The 21779-nt window shown below is 43.2% G+C and overlaps 1 long non-coding RNA gene across 2 annotated transcripts; it reads right to left on the reverse strand.

Annotated features, from left to right (window-relative positions):
• Positions 1–12797: 12797 nt before the first annotated feature.
• Positions 12798–21564, reverse strand: LOC144340899 (uncharacterized). 2 transcript variants are annotated; one of them, XR_013417444.1, is made up of 3 exons: positions 21427–21557; positions 18336–18644; positions 12798–13089 (listed from the first exon to the last, which is right to left on the reverse strand). It is a non-coding gene; the product is annotated as an uncharacterized LOC144340899 (long non-coding RNA). The 2 variants fall into 2 exon arrangements; XR_013417443.1 differs by lacking the exon at positions 18336–18644 and having other exon boundaries at positions 21427–21564.
• Between the last annotated feature and the right edge of the window lie 215 nt (positions 21565–21779).

The raw sequence follows: 21779 nt of genomic DNA on the forward strand, positions 1-21779 counted from the left end.
GATTCTCTTGCCTCAGTCTTTCAGGTGGCTGGGATTACAGGCACGCACCACTGCGCCCAGCTAATTTTTGTATTTTTAGTTGAGACGGGGTTTCACCATGTTGGCCAGGCTGGTCTCGAACTCCTGACCTCAGGGGATCCAAACACCTTGGCTTCCCAAAGTGCTGGGATTACAGGCATGTGCCACTGTGCCCAGCCTAGAATACCATATTTTAGACCCTAAACAAAGTATGAAACCAGTCAGAAAATGAGTGAAATTCAACTGTTATTGAATCCCTGATTGATTCTGTGTCGGGCACCATGTTGTCCACTTTCCCTAGCGTTGAAGCTAAACACTTTCAAACCCCACAACAACCTGGGGGAGACTGCCTCGCTTCACAGATGCAGGAAAAAAGTGAGTGATAAAAAAAGTTAAACAGCTCCTCCAAGGGCATGCAGTTACCAAGTGGGCAAAGGTGGGATCCAAAACCAGCTCTAAATAACTGAAAACAACGCTAATGCCTATCAGTGGGGGTTAAAGGACATTTGTTGATCCCTTCCAGGGAATATTAAATAGCTGTGTAAAAGCATGAGATGTTGCTGCCTAAGCTGACGGGGGGGGGGTATCGATGACAGATCATTGAGTCAATAGCCAGGCAGCGTTCAGTTTGTGTTGTAGGAATCCCTTTAGGCATGTGGGTATGGGTTTAAGTTCTACAAGAGTGTACGTGTGAAACTATATGCATACACACACAATTTGTGTTAACAGAAAGGTCAAAGATGACAGGTCTCTCAAACTTTAGAGTGTATAAGAATCACCTGGTGAACTTGTTAAAATGCCTAATAGTACATCGCTCTGCTCCTACTAAAGTAGGTAGCATAGGGAGGGACCCAGAAGCACCTAGAATCTGGAAGCCCAAAATTCAAGTTATTTTCAGTGGTTTTGTCTTAGAGAGTGGGGATTTTTATTTTGAACTTTAAAAAAAATTCATCTAATTGGAATATTTTTGAACAGGCATGCATCACTTTTATACTACTGAAATGTCGTTTTTTGTTTTTTTTGTTTTTGTTTTTGTTTTTGTTTTTTTGGAGACTGAGTCTTGCTCTGTCTCCCAGGCTGGAGTGCAGTGGCATGATCTCTGCTCACTGCAAGCTCCGCCTCCCGGGTTCACGCCATTCTCCTGCCTCAGCCTCCCGAGTAGCTGGGACTACAGGTGCCCATCACCACGCCTGACTAATTTTTTATATTTTTAGTAGAGACGGGGTTTCACCATGTTAGCCAGGATGGTATCGATCTCCTGACCTCGTGATCCCCCCACCTCAACCTCCCAAAGTGCTGGGATTACACACGTGAGCCACCACTCCTAGCCCTAAAATGTCTTTTTAACACCTGCCCCATCCCAATCCTGTTAGCACAGGCCTGCCGCTGCCCTGGAGTGTTCCCGGCAGCCTGAGCGGTGCTAAGGCTGTTCTGGAAAAGTGCATCCTTCCTGATGTCAGGTGCAAGGTAAAGCCCAGGGCTTAGCTTATTTGTGCAAACACTGTCTATGCTTCTGGAAACAATGGTTGTGGTATCTGCGAAGAAGTGGATGCCAGGGAGACTGACTCTCAACAGGCCAAGGCAGGTAGTGACTTCCTGGGGCAGCTGTTGGAAGCAAAGAAGAAAGAAATCCCCAGCAACTAACTGGTTCCTAAGACAAAAGAGTAGCTGACCTTTTCTTTTTCCCTTTTGTGTTTGTGAGTAGCTTGCTTTCACCTGGGGTGTCTGTTTCCTCTCTCAGGGCCGTGGCCCCTGAAGTTTGGGCACCAGTGGGGTGTGAGCTATCAAGGTGGTGAAGGTAGGACGTCCCCTGGTGGGAATGACTGCGAGGCATCTGCCAGTGCTCCTGGGCTCCTGGAGTCCTGCTCCAGCTCTGGGGTTGTTTTGTGCCTGTTTCCCCTCAACAGAGAGGGGAATGGTGGAGAGAGGAGGGACGCATCCACATGGGCACAAGTAAGAATTGATGGTCTAAACGGATCCAGCATCTTGTCATTTCTCATCATCTCCACCACATATACCCTGGTCCAAGCTGCCACTGACTCTCTCCCAGATGATGGCAATAGCCACAGTCATCATCATGGCAAAAGCTATGGCTTCCCTGCCTCTGCTCTTGTCACCTTCAGTCTGTGCTCAACATTGTGACTATAGTAATCTTGTTAACCTTGAAATCAGATCATGTCACACTTCTGCCTCCAAGGGCTTCCCACCTCACTCAGAGTAAATTCCAGACTCCTTACTGTGGCTCATGAGGCCCTACCCAGTCTGGCTCTCAGACACCTTTCTGACTTTATCAAATACTAGTCTCAGCCCCAGTCACCCCTCTACAACTGCCCTAGCCTCTTGCGATACCTCAAACTACTCAAATATCTCATGACTCAGAGCCACTGTGCTTTCCCTTTCCTTGACCTGAAATGCTCATCCCTCAGATATCAGCATGACTTTCTTACTCACCAATTTCAGTCCTTTTCTTAAATAACCCCTTCTCAGTGAGGCCTTCCCGTTCCTACTCTAAAATTGCAAACTTCAACATTTTTCTCTCTGCTTTGCTTGTTAATGGACAATAATTACACATAATTGTGGGGTACAATGCGATGTTTTGATCTATGTGTACATTGTAGAAAGATTCATTCAAGCTAATTGACATATCCATTATCTTAGTAACTTACTTTATGGAGGATGAGAACATTAAAAATCTATGCTTTTAGCAATTATGAAATATGTAATACATTGTTATTCACTATGGTTACCATGCAGAGCAACAGATCACTAAAACTTATTCTTCCCATCTAATTGAAACTTTGAGCTCTTTGATCAACATCTTCTCTTCCCCATCTCTTCCCTTCTCCACCTGCCCAGCCCTATCCTCCAACCTGGGCCCTAGCTTTTGGTCACCATCTTTCTACTCCATTTTTATGAGATTGACTTTTTTAGAGTCCACATGTAAGTTGAGGTCACACAGTATTTGTCTTTCTGTGCCTGACTTATTTCACCTAGCATAACGTCCTCCAGTTCCATCATGTCGTTGTGAATGGCAGAGTTTCCTTCTTTTTAAAGGCTGTATAGTATTCCATTCTACATAAATACCACATTTTAAAAATCTATTTATCCATCGATGGGCAGTTAGGCTGTTGTGAATCATGATGAAATGAATGTGGTAGTGCAGATATCTCTTTGACATACCAATTTCAATTCTATTGGACATACACATAGAAGTCGGATTGCTGAATTATATGGTAATTCTATATGTAGTTTTTTGAGGAACCTCCATACTGCTTTCCAAAATGGTGGTACTAATTTCCCTCTCTCTGTTTACTTCTCACCATAGCACCTGCTCCATAAAATATGTTAAATGTTTAACTCATTTGGTAATCATCGTTACCCCCATTAAACTGTAAGCTCCATCAGTACAGGGATTTGTTTTCACAGCCATCTTCTCAGTGCCCAGAACATCACCTGGAACACAGTGGGCGCATAAATATCTGTTGACTGGCTACCAAATGAATGGTATTCACTCGACTCAGCTTTCTATGTCCCTCTGGCCCCTGCACTGCATTTAGTGTAAGGATGCTTGGGTCCCAATATGGTGCCTGGAAGAAAGGACTTTTGCAATCAAGCATGGACGTGAAGAGCAATTAGCAGTTCCAGACTGTATGAAAGCTTCTTGTGTCCTTGCCACACTTTCTTTTGAAGATCTCACCCCACATCTTAGCAAAGATATTTAAATGCTCCTACCTTCCCCATGAAACAGAATTTTGGCTGAGATTTTTTCAAAGGAGTATCATCGTTTTGTTTTTGAAATCGTTTGGCAAGGAACAACTCATGGAATGTTCAATTGGCTCTGATTCTCTGCAGTCATCATGCACACTTGAAGTAAAACAAAATCTACCCTTAATATTGTTTTCAAATGTAATGAAATTTTTCTAAATAATCAATTCAACAGTTGATGACATGGGGGTAATTCTGTGCTTTGTGGGCATTCATTTAAACAGGTATTTATTTTCACTGGTTTTGTAATACTCCTTGTGTGTTTTACAGGCAGTAATTATTTTCCTTTGGGATTTAGCCACGTTTCTGGGCTCTTGAAATCTCACAGGACCTAGATCTTGGACCTGGAAAATTCGGCAGATAAAGTAGTCCTGCAGGAACGAGAGACTGGAGAGAGAAAGTCTCCCTGCATTTGCCTGCGAATGCAGGTCCTTGCCCAGTGGTTCAATGGCGGGGCTGTCCTGTAACTGCGCCAGGGAGTCAGAAGCCATGGTGGGGCTCACCGTGGTCATGCTGAAGTCCCTGTCCCCGTCTGCTCATCACACATAGGCCGGCAGGTGCCTGTTCTTTATGTGTGGCAGACCTCTGGTGGCCAGGCGGACCACTTTTCTCCACGGCCCTTGTCTCTCTACTTCCGCCTGCGTGCCCTCCTACTTCCGCCTGCGTGCCCTCCTACTTCCGCCTGCGTGCCCTCCTACTTCCGCCTGTGTGCCCTCCTACTTCCGCCTGCGTGCCCTCCTGAGCCCTGGTGGCAGAGATGTTTTCCTTGACATTTTATGACACTTTAGCAGAATTCCATTGACTCATCTAAGACAAGATGGGGAATTGTTCTGCAGCAGTCCCCACATGGGCAAACAGACCACTTAGTCACATCGTCTGCCAAGCCCTGCTGTTGCCTGTGCACAGCGTTTCTAATCACGCGAGCTTGAAAGCTGCCCCTCATTTGTGATGGCATTAGCCATCGTGATTTTTTACCCCTGTCTTAAGTTGTCAGTCGCGGGGTTTTTCTTGTTACTCTCTCTGGCAGAGACACATGTATTTATCACACAAGAGCCCGGCTCTGAAGGGATTCGTGCAAACTTCCTTCTGGAGATGAAAAGAAAATATCTGCTTCCTGGCCTGTGCCATCTACTGAAAAGTTTTCCAAGCCAAATGCGAGTGACTGTCCTAGTGGACAGATGTCACCCAGAGCAGGCCTGAATCATTTTGTTTGTTTTTCTTGCTAACCCAACACGACTTTGAACCCACTTCATTAATAACAGAGACAGGAGCACAAAACTCTTTTTACTTCCTGCTTTCTTCCCAGTGTGCTGACATTTCCAAGCCCCATATGTTTCCCTAAATAAGGTTCCATGGAAATATATATATTTTTGAAAAGTCCTGTTTTTGGGTTATTACAGCGCAAGAGAAAAGAAGGCTGCTGGTGGGCTGTGTAGGGCCCTTTACGTAATGCTATGATTGGTTCGACCCATCTTGATAACAGCAGGCTCGTTTAAATGGTTGACATTGAGATATGGTTGAAGACCTGTAATAAATGTATACTTCTTCATTTAGGCAAGTACATTAGCTATAGTCAATCTGCAACAGCAGGGATGCACTAAGCCACAAGCAGGAAATAGTTTGAATAAATGTTTCCCATTCTAAAATGAATGACTAGACAGAGTTTAAAACATGTCAGACTCTTGTAGAAACACGATAGACATTTGCTGGTTACCTCTCCAGCAGGGGTCCGGTCCCACCCTTCCCCCACCTTGATTTTCCTTGGGATAACTCTACCCTTCCACTCTCAACAGTGGTCCAGACCAGACTGACGATGCCCAGGAATAGACTATAATTGACTCAAGCTGTATTAGTCTGTTTTCACACTGCTAATAAAGACATACCCGAGACTGGGCAATTTACAAAAGAAAGAGGTTTAATGGACTTACAGTTCCACATGGCTGGGGAGGCCTCACAATCACGGCAGAAGGCAAGGAGGAGCAAGTCGTATCTTACATGGATGGTGGCAGGCAAACAGAGAGAGCTTGTGCAGGGAAACTCCTATTTTTAAAATCATCAGATCTCGTGAAACTTATTCATTATTGCAAGAACAGCGGGAAAGACCTGCCCCCATGATTCAATTACCTCCCACAACACGTGGGCATTCAAGATGAGATTTGGGTGGGGATGTAGCCAAAATATATCTCAAGCCCATCAATGCACCTATTCCTCAGGCCACATTGATTGGCCAGGGATGGGTTTGTGATATAATTTGGGTTAACGAGAGAGGTGACAATAACAGGGCTTGTGTGGAAGATACACAGAAGAGATTCTCTGTCCCCTGACCACACCTAGAGTGGTGTGAAGATGCGGGATATAGAATTGCTAGAGCAATTTGCTACCGTGGGGAGAGAGCCAGAGTTGCAGGGGCCTTTGTGCGGAATCTGGAGATGGGTCTGTCACCACTGGAGAGATGATAAGAGCCATATCCTGGATGGCTTTGACCCACTAGAAGCCAGCCTTATCTCTGGACTTCTCAGCTGTGTGAGCCAATAAATTATCTTTGCTGCTTAAGCTTGTTCCAGGTTTTCTGTCACTTGCAACCACAAGAGTCCTAAGTGATTCAAGGTTGCTAACACTCTTTCTAGCCAGACCTTAGGCAGCATCTAAAGAAACTGAAAACTTGTGGTCAGTGTATTTTTGTTTATTTGTTATGGTTTTTACCTCCGCAGGATTCCTCCCCTCTTCCTTCTTTATACAGCACCCCACTGACTCTTAGCGAGCCACACAGGCTGACCACCTGACCGCTGGCTCCAGTAGTGGCCACGTGGCCCAGGCATAACCAATAGGGCATTCCATTCACAGGGCTATTTGATTGGATCAGGGATGGGTGCATGATCCCAAGATGGCCAGTATAAATAAGATCCAGGAATTTATTTTAACTCTTACTGAAAAGGCAATTGTCTGGATTTGCTGAGGGAGGATTTAAACATCTTCGTGGACATGTTTGCCACCACATGGGGAGAGCATTCCTGAACATGCAGCAATAGAGAAGACAAACAGATGATAAGAGAAGGACCAAGTTCTAGCAACAGTGCATGAGGCCTGGATCCAGCCGTGCCTGAATCACGTGAAGCAGTAACTTCTTTCCTATAAAGACAACTGCAGCTGGATTTTCTGTCATTTGCAGTTTCAAATGTTGATTAACGCAGATATGAAGTATCTTTTCACAGTAATATAAGTATTTCTTTCTACCATAATATTCTTATTTTCCACTAGTATAAAACTAATGAACGCTCAATGCAGAAAATCCAGAAAACAAAACAAAACAAAAAAGCAAAAGTCACTTTTAGTCCTACAACTCTGAAATTATGACCACCAACTTCTGAGCGTATGTCCTCTGGGTCTTTTTCTTATACATATTTATGAACTTCTACAACATAGTTTCCACATTTTATTAGTGCACTACAATTTAGTTAATTAATTCCTTCTTTTTAACAGTGGATTCATTTTCTTTTCTTTCTTTCTTTTTTTTTTTTTTGCTATTATTTACTTCTTAATATTATGAACATCTGTGTCGAGAAATCTTTGCATGTATTTCTGGACATTCCTTAGAATAAATTCACATGGCCATATGCATAGTAAGTTCTTCATTAAACTTTTTCCAATTTTTTATTACATATAACATTTAAGTAAACATGTTTATGCATTCCTTTGTATAGAATAAACTTCTAGAAGTAGAATTGCTGGGTATAGGGCATGCCTGTTTAAGGATATACATTGCCAAACTGCTCTGCAGAAGGTTATTTAAATTTATACCAAGGCAGCTCTTCCACACACACTGGATATTCCTGTCACCTCAATTATGAGAGGAATGTTTTATTTTTATGTTTGTTGGCTACCTGTATTGATATTTTCTTGATTTGCCTCTTCATATGCAATGATTTAGGATTTTTTTTTTTTTAGACAGAATCTCACTCTGTCACCAGGCTAGAGTACAGTGGCACGATCTCAGCTCACTGCAACCTCCGCCTCCCTGGTTCAAGCAATTCTCCTGCCTCAGTCTCCCAAGTAGCTGGGACCACAGATGCACACCACCACGCCCGGCTAATTTTTGTATTTTTAGTAGAGACGGGGTTTCACCATGTTGGCCAGGCTGGTCTCGATCTCTTGACCTCATGATCCGCCCGCCTCGGCCTCCCAAAGTGCTGGGATTGCAGGCATGAGCCACTGCGCCTGGCTGATTCAGGATTTTTAAACTCTGCTTTCAGGAGTAACTAGGTATATAAGGGCATGCCTCATTAGTCAGTAATTTTTATTTTTTCAATGACATTTTCTTTAACTTTTTGACATTAAGAAAAAAAATCCAGGCCACGGTGAATGCATTTTGGTTGGAAACACTCATTGTTCACTGTTTTGAAGATTTGCTGCCAATTTTCTTTATCAGTGACCTGCCACAAGTTAGTTAAGTAGCATGACCTAAGAGGCGCTATTGTGTGGTTATACTAGTTAAGTAAAAGGGGTTTGGAGCCAGACTTTTGGGTTTAGCTCCTAGCCCTACCACTTAGTTGTGTGACATCAGAAAAATTACTTAAAAATCTCAGTGCCTCATTTTTCTCAACTGTAAAACGGGGTTAATAGTACCTCCTTTATAGCATTGTTATAATATCAGTAGGATGAGTAAGGCCATTGAAACAGGGCCTGGTCCAAGTTAAGCCTCCAATAAACATTAACTATTAGTAATGGCATATAAAAATAGCTAAAGCCGGCTGGGCACAGTGGCCTGTAATCCCAGCACTTTGGGAGACTGAGGCAGATGGATCACGAGGTCAGGAGTTCAAGACCAGCCTGGCCAAGATGGTGAAACTCCATCTCTACTAAAAATACAAAAAATTAGCCAGGTGTGGTGGTGGGTGCCTGCAATCCCAGCTACTAGAGAGGCTGAGGCAGAGAATTGCTTGAACCCGGGAGGAGGAGGTTGCAGTGAGCCAAGATCTCACCACTGCACTCCAGCCTGGGCGACAGAGTGAGACTCCATCCAAAAAACAACAACAACAAAAAAAAAAAAAAAAAAAAGAAAAAAAGCTAAGCATTATGTCCATTTTATTAATGAAGAAACTATTCAAATGAAGCCTCAGAAGGGTTAAACAAGTTAGTTAAAGTCTCCTTGTCAATGTGTGGAAATGAGACTCAAGCCCATTTACATTACCTCTGGGAGGATGTAGAAGACAGAATATTCACATTTTAAAAAAATCAAGCCAAGCACAGTGGCTCCCGCCTATAATCTCAGCACTTTGGGAAGCTGAGGCGGGTGAATCATTTGAGGTCAGGAGTTTGAGACCAGCTTGGGCAACATGGCGAAACCCCATCTCTACTAAAAATACAAAAATTAGCCAGGCGTGGTGGCACACACCTGTAATGCCAGCTACATGGGAGGCTGAGACAGGAGAATTGCTTGAACCCAAGAGGCAGAGGTTGCAGTGAGCTGAGATCCTGCCATTGCACTCCAGCCTGGGTGACGGAAAGAGACCTTGTCTCAAAAAATAAAAAGTGGCAAAAAAAAATTTGAAGATCATATTTCTGTAATAAAAGAACAATTTAATTCCCACTGCACAGAGGACTTCACATTCTGCCTGCCCATCATTTAACTCTAGTATCAGGGAATTCCTGCCCAGCTGCTGGATACATATTCAGTGATAGCAATAATCACGAATGGGAGGATATTTCAAACACTTTAAAGTTGATTTATATTCGTGCCCTTACTGTCTGCTCATAGTAGGTGAACATTATTTAGATGGGGGAAAAATAAGTGGCATTATTACTATGTTTTAAACTCTAAAAAATGGTATCATTCTTATTAAGATATTAGAGCTGTTACAAACATAAAATGCTTCTCATCTCTCTCCAATATACCTTTCAAAATTCTCTCTTTGAAAATCATTGTTATAGTTGATGTCCGCATGCATTTACTTAGTTTGAGTTTAGATCAATAATCCACAATTCTAACAATAAATAGAGTCCAATAAAGTTTGGCCTAATGGCATTTCAAGGTCTATAGCTGTTGGCGAGCAGGAAAGACTACTGTTTTAACTTCATGAGGGTTAGTGCTCCGGCGGCGGGTGGATGTTTATAATGGTTCCGGGTGTGGGTGATGACGTACATTCAGAGCATGGAGGAAAGTGAAGTGCTATTAGCAATAAAAGATAAACCCTTCCAGAAATAATAACTGTTATGAAACCGGAAAGAACCTCCCCACTGTGCAGTTCAACCCCCCACTGAGATGGGAGGCGAGGCAAGTCTCGCTCCTAAACTGATTACATAATTTTTTTTTCCTCAGGAGGTTTCACTACCTCTTTTATAAACTGTTAATGTGCTTATTGAATCGTATCATGGAGAAAGGAAACTAATGATTAACTTTTAACCATGATAGCTTGGCCTTCCCATGATACTTCTGGTGAACTGATGTAGGCTGACCTTCCATAGCCTGTCCTGGCTCCTTAACACAAATTCAATCACAGTAAGCGGCAAATGCTTATAAAGATGGGAAACACTTTATTTTCATCTTCACTTAACTACAACAGCCATCTTTAACGGTATTAGTATTTCAGGAATCTCTCTTTTTCATCACCAAATCTATCCTTTAGGTCAAAATCATCAGGCATGGACAGGCACAGTGACTCACGCGTGCAATCCAAGCATTTTGGGAGGCTGAGGGAGGCGGATCACTTGAGGCCAGGAGTTCAAGACCAGCCTGGTCAACATGGTGAAACCTCGTCTCTACTAAAATACAAAAATTAGTCAGGCATGGTGGCAGACGCCTGTAGTTCCAACTACACAGGAGGCTGAGGCACGAGAATTGCTTGAATCCCGGAGGCAGAGGTTGCAGTGAGCCAAGATTGCGCTACTGCACTCCAGCCTGGGTGAGAGAGCAAGACTGTCTCAAAATAAAACAAAACAAAATCAGGCTGGCACTCACCTACTCAGCCCTAACTTCAAGCAAATGTTTTTGAGGATGGAACCAAGTTATTAGAGCTTTTTTTTTTTTTTTTTTTCATGATGGGGTCTCGCGATGACGCCCAGTCTGGAATGCAGTGGTTATTTAAAGGTGCAATAATGCACACTGCAGCCTTGAACTCCTGGGCTCAAGCGATCCTCCTGCCTCAGCTTCCTGGGTAGGTGTGACTACAGGCATGTGTGCCACTGTGCCCAGCTATTTCATTAGGCTTTGAGATTAATGAAGGCCACCTGAAAAATCCGTACCTGCAGATACTTAAAATAGCTTTGAAATGGTTCCTCTAAGATCTCGTTTGGCAGATGCTTTAACAGCTATGGGGTTAAAGGGTGGAAGGAAACTGTCTAGCAGTAGACAGAACTGCTAGTCAGAACTCCCCAGCTCTGGCCCTGGCTCTGGCTTTCCTTAGGCATGTAGTCCTCAGGAGGCTTATGAAGTGCTCTAAGCCTTGATTTCCCCTTCTATTAAATGGGCTTGGCAGAGGACCAACGGGCTGTGTGTTTGAACACAAAGGATGCCCATTCTGATCACCACCCTTAGGTAGACTTAAAGTATGTCAATGAAGAACATGAATTTCACCTTCTTAGGCTCCAGCTCCAACTGCCTTGGAAGGAGGCAACATGACCTGTGAACTCTAGCTTGGCCTAAAGGAGGCTCTTCTGGTAGCTTTGCAAGAACTCCGTTACTAGAGCAGAGACGAAAAGAAAGTACTGAGACGACTTTGGCTGTTTCATAGAATCTTGGAGCTGGTAGTTTCGTGTTGAAAGGTTGTCAAAAGGAGACCATTTTGTCATTTCCAAATCATCTTTGGACTAGCTTGTGCTTGAATGGTAAAATACTTGATGAAATGACATTTTAAAAACTTCTGTTATAAGACACTCCTCCCCAAATCTATGCACGTCCAACTGTAGTGCAGTACAGTAAAGTGGTTGAGAGTGTGGACTCGGGAGCACACCCATCTTCAAATCCTGCTTTTGCCACTTATTAGCTGTGTGACCTTGAACAAATTACTTGACCACTCTGTGCTTCAGTTTCTTCATTGGTAAATAGGGCTAATAAAAGTACCTACCTTCTAAGACTGTAAGGAAACACTGATAAATTAAAAAATATGAAGGACTTGGCACAGTGCCTGAAATATTGTAAGTACTGTATTTAATGTTAGCCCTTACGCTAGAGCCTGGTCATTGGTAGGCACTGAGTACACGTTAGTTTTTACTGGACTGTTTTATATGGTGGAGGCTGTGATGCAGGAGAATGGAAAGAATTCAGGAAGGGAGATTAGGACAAATCCATTTAGTTTATACCCCTTAGTCACTGTATTTACAGCTTTTATCAAACCAATTATCTTTCTTAAGAGCTATGGACTTTCCTTGGGCATCCACAGATGCCCAGAACTCAAGATTGGAAGGAAACATGAAGCTCAAATAACAAGTAATTAGAAGGAGCTCACTTTGAAAAATATGTTTGCTTTCAAATGGAGCTTTAAATGAGCTCATGGGAAGTTTATTATAAACTGCTTGCCTCCACCAAATGCCTTAATGGGAAAAACCTTATCGCCGTTCAGTTGTTTAAATAGTACACAGACCATGTCCCTCCTGAGTCTCTGTCCTTGCTGTGGGAGTCAAAGTTTCTTTGAATGTCCCAAGGTATTCCAAAGCAATCACAAAAACACATTTCAGATTTAGAAGGGAATTTAAAAATCATCTCATCGTAAGCCCTCTATAGCTGAAGAAATATCCCCAAAGGGCTAGAATGATTTGCCCAAGGCCACTTAGCAACTGGCTAAGCTCAAATCAACACCCATTTCTTTAACTCCTAGTTCAGGACCTTTTCCTCTAACTCATCTTCAGTCTTGGGTCAGTGTTAGGGAGGAAAGGAAGCTGCTGCATGAAGATGTGGAATTTTCCCATTTTTCCCCTCTCTCACACAGAAAAAGGGATAAACTGATCACATACCTACAGAAACTATTGTAACTGAGCTGAGAAAGCATCTAGGCTAAGCAATGAATCTGAATCACCGCGTCTTCAAAGTAAAAGTTTATTAGAGGCAGGTAAGATTTGTCTGTTTGTTCGTTTTTCACCTCATCAGGACTAAAACCTGTTGCTATGTTGAGTCCTGGCAGCTTTTTGTGATACACGTGGACAGAGAGCATGGCTGACCGTCTAGCAGTGGGGTTTGCATTCCCGGAATGACTTTAGTAAGCAACGTAAACTGATACAGGTGACAGCCCAGTATGCTCTGGTATGACAGGGCTCTCCGGATGGGTGGCATCTTATCTTCAAGCAATGGCAATGGCTTCCGCACCCCTTTCACGCCTATAAAAGAGTACAGGAGCCATCAGGAGCTGGATTTGAGGGATTAGGACCTTAGTGATTTGGCCATTCCTGTAGGGTTATGGTTTGCTGACCCACAGTGACCATGTCCCATAAAAGTGAAAGAAGTTGAGCCTACCAGAGCCGTACTCAACCTCATATTTGAATTTGGAGGAAGATTACCTAACTGTTTACTCAACTTGACTGGCACTTGCAAATTCCCCCCTTTTTGCCTTTGAATAAGTAATGCATCTATGCAAATAACAAACACCCTTGAATGACCAGGACTCTTGGGCACTGTGGGGGACTCCACTGGACGGTTCCCAGCTCCTTTAACTCAGCTGGTTAATCATTATATTGCTTTAGTTCCTTTAAGTGTAGGTGACATCCCACCTCTGCAGACTAGATATTCCTGCAAAACCACTGTCATTGCACACTACTAGTGGGGAGACAGAACTGAAAGGAATCAAGTCCTTGTAATTAGATGTGGGGGGTCACCTATATCAGTTTACGTTGCTTACTAAAGTCATTCCGGGAATACAAACCCCCACTGCTAGCGGGTGAGCCATGCTGTTTGTCCACATGTATCACAACAAGCTGCCAGGACTCAACATAGCAACAGGTTTTAGGAGCACCTGTGGGGGTGCTCACAGAACTCTCAGAGTTATACAGTGTTTGCATATTTCTGGGATTTTTTTTCTTCTGACCTCTGCACTTATCTTCCGTTACTGGGTATCTCCTAACCACCAGATTGAAGCTTCTACAATTCAGAGGCTCTCAAAGCTTTGGTTTGTGCCTAAGATTACAAAGAACCAGGGCCCAAACTGGCATCTTCGGTCTGAAAACTCTTTAAGGCTTCCGGTTTTATAAAATAAAGTGATTGAGATGTGATTGTATGAATGCTGGAACTGTCCTAACACCTCCTGTTAAACTGCTTAGTGCCTAACACCTCCTGTCAAACTGCTTAGTGCCTGGAGTTCTGCCTGTAGAGACTCATCCTTCAGTAAAGTAGTAATTTGCCTGGACTGAGCACGCTAGCCTCAGACCTCTGCGAGCTCTTAAAACTATACACACAGTTTGAGTGAAGTGTATATGCCCATTTTTAGCCCCGAGGAGAGGATATTTCTATCTTTGCAGGTACCCAAAAGGGTCTATAACTCACCAAAAGCTTAAGAGTAATTGCTTTTTCCAATAAATTGTTTTACACGATTCATTATTTAGGTTGCATGTGGACACACACACAGACACAAGTTTCATATATCACAAAGAGGGCCAACGGGAAACTTTGCCTAAGGTTTTCTCCAGGGAATAAAACCTCCATAATCTTATTTTTTTGTATTTTAATTGAAAATAAAATCTGTATACTTATGAGGAAGATGATCACACTGCAGATGCTATCTCTCCATTTTCATCTTCAAAAATAAGGAGGCCTGGTGCAGAATCCTGGTGCAGGATTCTGAAACTGACTCTGGGAAATGCCATCTCTTAGAGCAGGGGTCATCGAAATTCTCTCAGAAGAGTTAGATAGTGAATATTTTAAGCTTTGCAGGACAGGTGATCTCTGTGGCAACTACACAACTCTGCTGTTATAGTAAAAAAAAAAAAAAATGGCAGCTGTAGACAACATGGAAACAGATGAGCGTGATGGGCTTTCAGTAAAACCTCATTTTCAAAAACAGGTGGAAGGCCAGATGTGACCTATGGCAGCAGTTTGCTAATCTCTTTCTTTTTCTCTTTCTTTTTCCTCTTCTCTTCTCTTGTCTTCTCTTCTCTTCTCTTCGTTTTTGACAGAGTCTCTCTCTGTCACCCAGGCTGGAGTGCCATGGCGTGATATCTGCTCACTGCAAGATCGGCCTCCCGAGTTCAAGCGATTCTCCTGCCTCAGCCTCCCGAGTTCAAGCGATTCTCCTGCCTCAGCCTCTCAAGTAGCTGAGACTACAGGTGCATAGGTGCATGCCACCACGCCCAGCTAATTTTTTGTGTTTTTAGTAGAGACAGGGTTTTACCGTGTTAGCCAGAATGGTCTCGATCTCCTGACCTCGTGATCCGCCTGCCTCGGCCTCCCAAAGTGCTGAGATTACAGGCGTGAGCCACCACACCCGGCAGCTAGTCCCTTCCTTAAAGGTTTAAAGATGCTATTGATTGAAATTAGTAAGGCTCCCATATCTGCCAGGTTCATGATGTGTACCAAATTCAAGCTGCTTTGCAAAAGCAAAATACCTGATCGTGTTGCCCTGTTGGTTGTTGTGTTAAAATGAAAGTCATTTCAACAAATATTTCTACATGCTGGGCAAGCTGTGGGTGTGTTTAACACCTAACAGTTAAAATCAAGAACTCCACATGCCAAATTTTCCCAGAGGATAAGACAAAAATAAAACTGTATTCTTTAAACCATGATTTGTCTTTTCATGCAACTCAAGGAAATCAGATTTTTTGGCAAATGACTGCGGTAAAACAATCCTTTTGCCCTAAGGCCTCACTCTGGGTGGGAAATCCCTCCCTGACCCGCCACAGGTAGAATTCTGTTTTTTCTGAAAACCTGATACCTTTTAGAATCATAGACTCTGGCATGGCAAACACAAGCATGTTGGGCCTGCCAGGCTTCAGGCTGTGGCTTGTCCAACTCTGGAGAAATGAAATTATAACGCTCCAGAAGTCTACAGCTCCTTTCCTTTTCAAGAAAAAAGAGGAGAAACACCAGTCCTCTTTTTAATGTTTAGTTTTACATGCTGTCCGGTTCGAACATTTCATATGTGTACAATAACATCTAGTGAGGTCATCAAGTGACTTCAGAGGAAAAGGGGAAGGAGCTGGACTGGACACCAAATGAATGAAAGACTACCAAAAAGTTCATCAAAACCAAAACCACTCTTCTGGGTGAAAACATAGCCTCTCGCCTATAATCCCATCACTTTGGGAGGCCAAGGCAGGCAGATCACTTGAGGTCAGGTGACCGGAGACCAGCCTGGCAAACATGGCAAAACCTCACCTCTACTAACAACACAAATATTAGCCGGGCTTGGTGGCATGTGCCTGTAATCCCAGCTACTAGGGAGGCTGAGACAAGAGAATCGCTTGAGCCCAGGAGGTGGAGGTTGCAGTGAGCCGAGATTGGGCCACTGCACTCCAGCCTGGATGAGAGAGCAAGACCCTGTCTCAAAAAAATAAAAAAATAAAAAAATAAAAAATAAAACAAAAAACAAAAAACAAATATAACACGTCAAACTTAGTGAGTGCTAAGTCCACAAAAGGAAAACAGTCAAAATGTAAGTAAGCTCTGCCGGCTGCCATCAAGGAGGTTAAATTGCAGTTGCAGACACACAGAGACAAGCGAAGGAAGAATTTACATTGCCAGGTAACAGATACATTTAGATTGACATGAGGAATCAGACTTCACAAGTGCCAAGTTAGAAGGTGGCACAAAAGAAAAATCAGGGATGCAATGCATACACAAAAGTCAGCAGGAAGAAAGGGGTTCTTTTTTGGGAGTCTGGGTCAGGTTTATTGAGGTATAATTCAGGAGCAGTAAAATCACCCTTTTTAGTGTACATTTCTATGACTTTTGACAAATACATAGAGTCATGAAATCATATTTCTACCAACACAAAAAATTCCCTTGCCGTCTTTGGTAGTCAACTCCTCTGGCCACTCCCCAGCCCTTGGCAACCACTGTCCCTGTAGTTTTATCTTTTCCAGAATGTCAAATAAATGGAATCATTCAGTCAGTAGCAGTAAAGGTGAGATTTAAATCTCAAGCAAAGAGGAGCTTCTTAGAGCTGAAATGTTTCTAAAGCATCTTAAAGCAGATGGAGCTGTTGGTAAAGGAAGCTTGTGCTACAGAAACTGCCATGGATAATGGAACTTGTGCAGGTTTGTTACTTCCACACAATGTGTTGCTAAACATTCCGTTGCCTCTTAATGGCCAGCCAGGGAGTCACCAAAGCCCCAGCCAGCAGGTGGGTTCACAGAGATTTACTGATGACTGCCTTGTGCTAGGAATTATACTAAGTAGGCTTTAGAGCTCTGGCTATATTTTGGGCTGTCTGCTCAGCCTATACTTTTATGTAGAAATCTTCCCCACTCAGAGGTGGTGATATGGTTTGGATCTGTGTCCCTGCCCAAATCTCATGTCAAATGGTAATCCCCAGTGTTGCAGGAGAGGCCTGGTCGGAAGTGATTGGCTCATGGGGGCAGAGTTACCCCTGTTGTTCTCATGATAGTTAGTGAGTTCTTATGAGACCTGGTTGTTTATAAGTGTGTGGGACCTCCCCCTTCCTTCTCTTCCTCCTGCTCCAGCCGTGTAGGATATGCCTGCTTCCCCTTTGCCTTCTGCCATGATTGTAAGTTTCCTGAGGCCTCCCAAGCCATGTTTCCTGTACAGCCTGTGGAACCATGACCCATTTACACCTCTTTTCTTTATAAATTACCCAGTAGTTCTTTATAGCAATGTGAGAATGGACTAATACAGGTTGGTCTCTCAGAGCCATGTGTGTGCTCTATGATGATGCCTTGTGGTCATAGCTGGTTAGACCACAGGTGAATCTCTGACTTCACTAATTCAACAAATATTCATTCATTTAACAAATATTGAGTGCCCATGATGTATCATGGACAGTGTTGGGGGTTGGATCAATGCCTGCACTCAAGCTGGGGGCATCAGATTTTTCTCTCCTGGAATTTTAAATTAGGAATAAAAGACAATCGTGAATCTGGGCTGGTGGCTATGGGGGGTGGTGCACACACCAGTATAGTGAAGGTCTGGTTTGAGGAAAGATGTGCAAAGAAGTGGAGATGGGAAACTCTGGGGTCCTGAAGAGAAACCAAAACTGTTCCTCACCCCCAGTCCTTCCTGCCTTTCTACTCATTTTCATTCTTCTTCATAGAATTCTCTACTCATCCATTGAAGGATGATGTTTCTCAAGGTTTTTCCTCTTTTCTTTTCACTCTAAATATTTTGCCAGGGAGACCCATCTACGTCCATGTTTTCAATTCCATCTATACTTTGATGATGCTCACATTTAGATGGTCAAGCAAATCCCACTCTCAAGGTTCAGACCCAGCTATCATGCTTTCTACCCAGCATCACCACCTGGATGTGCCATATTCACCAAGCACCATGAGTGTAGAACTGAACTCATATTTGAGCCCTTACTCCCTGTGGTAGGCAGAATAATGGTCTTCAAAGATGTCCACATCTTAATCCCTGAAATTTTGTAAACATGTTGTCTTATGTGGCAAAAGGGACTTACTTGGCAGATGTGAATAAGTTAAGGATCTTGATGGGAAGATAATCCTGGATTATGTGGGTGAATCCAATGTAATCGCATGTGTCCTTATAAGAGGGAGGCAGGAGTGTCAGAGTCATAGAGATTAAAAGATGCAACTCTACTGGCTTTGAAGATGGAAGAAGGGGACATGAGCCAAGGAATGCAGGTGGCCTGTAGAAGCTGGAGAATGCAAGGAAATGGATTCTCCCCTAGAGCCTGCAGAAGGAAGCAGCCATTCCGACACCTTGATTTTAGCCCAGGGAGACCCACATGGACAGCTGACATCCAGACCTATAAGATAATAAATCTGTATTAAGTCACTAAGTTTGTGACAATTTGTTACAGCAGCAGTAAGAAATGAGTACACTCCCAAAACATCACCCTTCTACATTCTCCATCTCAGCAGTGTCACTTCTGTTCATGCAGTTAGTAAAGGCAAAGTAGAAGTGTGAGAGCCATCCTTGACTCCCCGTTTCCCAGGTACACACATCAAGTCTCCTTTCTAAACACCTCTTGAATCCACCATCTCTTTCTAATGCCATAACCTACTCTCAGTCACTATTCTTGATTTCTCTAACAGCTTCCTAAATAGTTGCCCTGCCTCCCTTCACCCTATTCTCTGCCCTGAAGTCAACATGAACTTCCTAAAATGAATATCTGATCGTGCCACATTTCTACTGTAAACCTTCAATGGCTTCCCATTGTCCTTAGGGTAAAGTTCAAACTTTAATGTGACTCACCAGGCTTGTGTTCTATGATGCCTGTTGTCTTCCCTAGCCATTATCTCCCCCCATTCTCTTCTTTCCCATTCTCCTCTTCAAAATGCCCATGCTGCCTATACCACATGCATTCTGGATCTTGCATGAGAAGTTCTCAATCTCTTTCTCTCTCTCTCTCTCTCTCTCTCTCTCTCTCTATCACTTCTGGGCCTTTGGACATTATTTTGTTTCTATCAAGAGAATTTCTCCCTGGCCCTTGCCTCTTTGGTATCAGACTTTGACTTCCTCTGGAAGCACTTCCTGACCCTTCATTCTTATGTGTCCTCACACTTCGACTTCCCCTGTCTTAATGCTCGTCAAGCTACACTGTAATTGCTTATTTAACAGTATGTCTCCTCAGCTAGACTTTAAACTCCATGAAGTTCTAGAAGAATGGCAGCCAAGTCTGTCTTACTCATAGTTGTATTTTCAGCTTCTAGCACAGTGCCTGGCACAGAGGGGTTCCTCAACAAATGTATTTTAAATGAATTCAAAGAGACCCATGGACAAAATTCAGAAGAGAGAGAAGTCTTTCGAAGCTGATGGTGTTGGAGGGGCAGAGGGAGGTGGGAATAAAGAAACACTTCAGGGAATATGTAGTGTTTGTATTGGGCCCTTATCCAGCTTTTCACCTGTTGTCCTCCACCCCCAGCTGCCGTTCTATATTCTGCTCTGTAGAGGTACGAACAAGTGTCTGAAAACTACATTTCGTAGGCTCCCTTGCCAACTGGGACCAGCAGAAAATCCAAAGGCAGCAGCAGAGAGAAGAGTCCTGCTCTAGTTTTGAGAGTGAAGACTGCTGGAGGTTGCTGGAGCAGAAGCAGGGGTTGCAGGGAGGAGGAGAATTCCACATTGCAGCAGCCTAGGCAGAGACAGTGCCTTTTCAGCAGTTCCAGCCATATTTCCCTTTGTCTATCTAGAACTGGCAAGCTCCACAGCAGCAGGTGTGAATGTGGGGACTTCAGCCCAAGGGAGTTTAGCTATGGCTTCTTTTCTTGCTCCTTTAACCCCTCTGTTTCTCCCATTTACTCTTCCAAACCTCCCAGCACCTTGGAAACCAATTCCCTGTATCAAATTCCCTGTTTTTGAAACATCTAGAGGGGGATCTATTTTCTAGCCTGGACCCAGACCCATATTGCCTTGAAGACAGGATAGGGGGAGAAGACAGAAAAGCATTCCATTGGAGAGACTGCCCTGAACAACTATCTATAAGTGGGAATGTTTGGAGGGGTTGTGGAGAGTAAAAATCAACCTATTTGGCTGGGGCATAGTGATTGAATAGAAGAGTGGCAAGTAAATAAGCCACAGAGGCATAAAAGGTCTATATTATGGAGAAGTTCCAATACTGGGTGGGAAAGTTTGTACCGGTTTTGGTAAGAAATGGAGATTCACTGAGGCCTGAGTCAAGTGCTATAATGGGAGATGGGCATGGAGAAGACCATTTTGCTTAGTGGTGAGTGTGATGAGTTGGAAAAACAAAGAAAGATGCAATAGACTGGCAAAAATGTAGTATTTAGAGGCACTGGTTGGATGAGATGAATGAGAGAGGAAAATCAAAGATGGAACCTCAATTTTCCCCGTTTAACTGGAAGGTAAGGCCACTAGAGATGTCAGGAAGGTATCAGGAAGAACGAAAGTGGCTTGAAAGCTATGGAAGGCAGAGAATAATATTTGGCATCTGTATAGAACTTGGAGTTTTCATATATGTGATGTCATTTGATTTAAATTCCAATCTCTTAGCTCTTTCCACTACTCATTGATATTGATCTATAACTTGGCAAAGAAGCTGAGGCTACATAACATGATTTAGTAATCATCTGTATGGAGGAGACAAGCAAAAACAGGACACCAGATGAGATCACTAGGGCAAGAGTAGAGAAGCCAGACCTACGAGATTGCATGTGGGGTGGGGGTGAGGCTGGGAAGGATGACATGTTGGAGGTAAGAGAAAGGCTGCTTAGGAAGGAGGACAGTAAGTATTCATAGCAGGAGGACCAAGACAGTTGGTACTACATAACCCAGAGAGAAGGAGATTTTATAAAAAATTGGACATTTTTTCCCCTAAAAAATGACTGTCACGTGCTGTAAGGTGTTAAGGAGAATAAAGGTTGAATAAAAATCCACTGGGTTTGCAGATATCAGTTTCAATGATTAAGTGGGGACAGAATCTATATTTCTTGTGGTTAGAGAGTGGTTGAATTACAAGAAACAAGGCAATGAGAATGGCTCATTTTCCCATTCTCTTGGCCCCTTTCCCATCTATTTCCTCTGTCTGCCACCAAGTCCTTCCCTCCTCATACCCTCAGCCTACTCACCCACGCAGCTTCCGACACTACCTACATCTGAGTGTCGAATGGGCCAGTTGTTGGACGTATGTATATGAAGCTGGCTCACTGACTTGCGAGTTTGGACTTCAGAGAGATACAGTCTGTGTGACCAATATCAGCTTATTGTAGAGGCTGAAAGTATTTATTAGTGTCAAAGGTTGGTACTTAAAGTTGTAAACACTAGCTCAAGGTTTTTTCTTAAAGACATCTAGCAGTTTATTAAGCAAAGGCTGGCTGACATATATGACTTCATGAAAAACAGGAATAAAAGAATTATACAATTTTCTCCCTTTTTTAAAAAAAGCATTGCTTGTCTTATGTACTTGACATACACTAGAAGT

This window comes from Macaca mulatta, chromosome 5 (assembly GCF_049350105.2).
Source record: "Macaca mulatta isolate MMU2019108-1 chromosome 5, T2T-MMU8v2.0, whole genome shotgun sequence".
Lineage (NCBI taxonomy): Eukaryota > Metazoa > Chordata > Mammalia > Primates > Cercopithecidae > Macaca > Macaca mulatta.